Below are 604 nucleotides of genomic sequence, written 5' to 3'. Positions count from 1 at the left end.
GCGTGCACTTTAGCTCAAAGGAAGCTTCCCGCGAGCGTACTCCATGGCTCTGTTTATCCACAACTGTTTTTCTTGTTTCTCGCCTGCTTGTTTCCCAAAGAACGTTGGTCCTTCTTTCCCCCAGCGGATGCTCAGCTCGCCCGGCAGCCAGCATCTCCTTTCTGGGCACTGGGAAAGGCGGGCGCTGGGGCGGGTCACTCCTTCTTCCACTGCCTTGTGCCAGTCCCATCCTCCCCCCTCCTTCCCCTTCTCCCTCTCCCCTCCCCCTGCCTCCTTCCCCCTCCTCCTCCCTCTCCCCCTTCCCCCTCCTCCTCCCTCTCCCCCTTCCCCCTCCTCCTCCCTCTCCCCCTTCCCCCTCCTCCTCCCTCTCCCCCTTCCCCCTCCTCCTCCCTCTCCCCCTTCCCCCTCCTCCTCCCTCCTCCTCATTTTTCACTTGACGCAATATGCCTTTCTTAACAATGACATACGTTTAAGCAATGAATATTCATGTTTTACAATCTTCTTAAAAATTCAAACTGACTTCTTTGACAGATACTCAGATGGCGATGCAGAATGACGTCATAGCTTCCCGGACCGACATCAGATTCTCGAAAACCAAGAAAGA

The sequence above is a fragment of the Penaeus monodon genome, chromosome 20, assembly GCF_015228065.2.
Source record: "Penaeus monodon isolate SGIC_2016 chromosome 20, NSTDA_Pmon_1, whole genome shotgun sequence".
Lineage (NCBI taxonomy): Eukaryota > Metazoa > Arthropoda > Malacostraca > Decapoda > Penaeidae > Penaeus > Penaeus monodon.
This window is presented reverse-complemented; position numbering follows the sequence as displayed.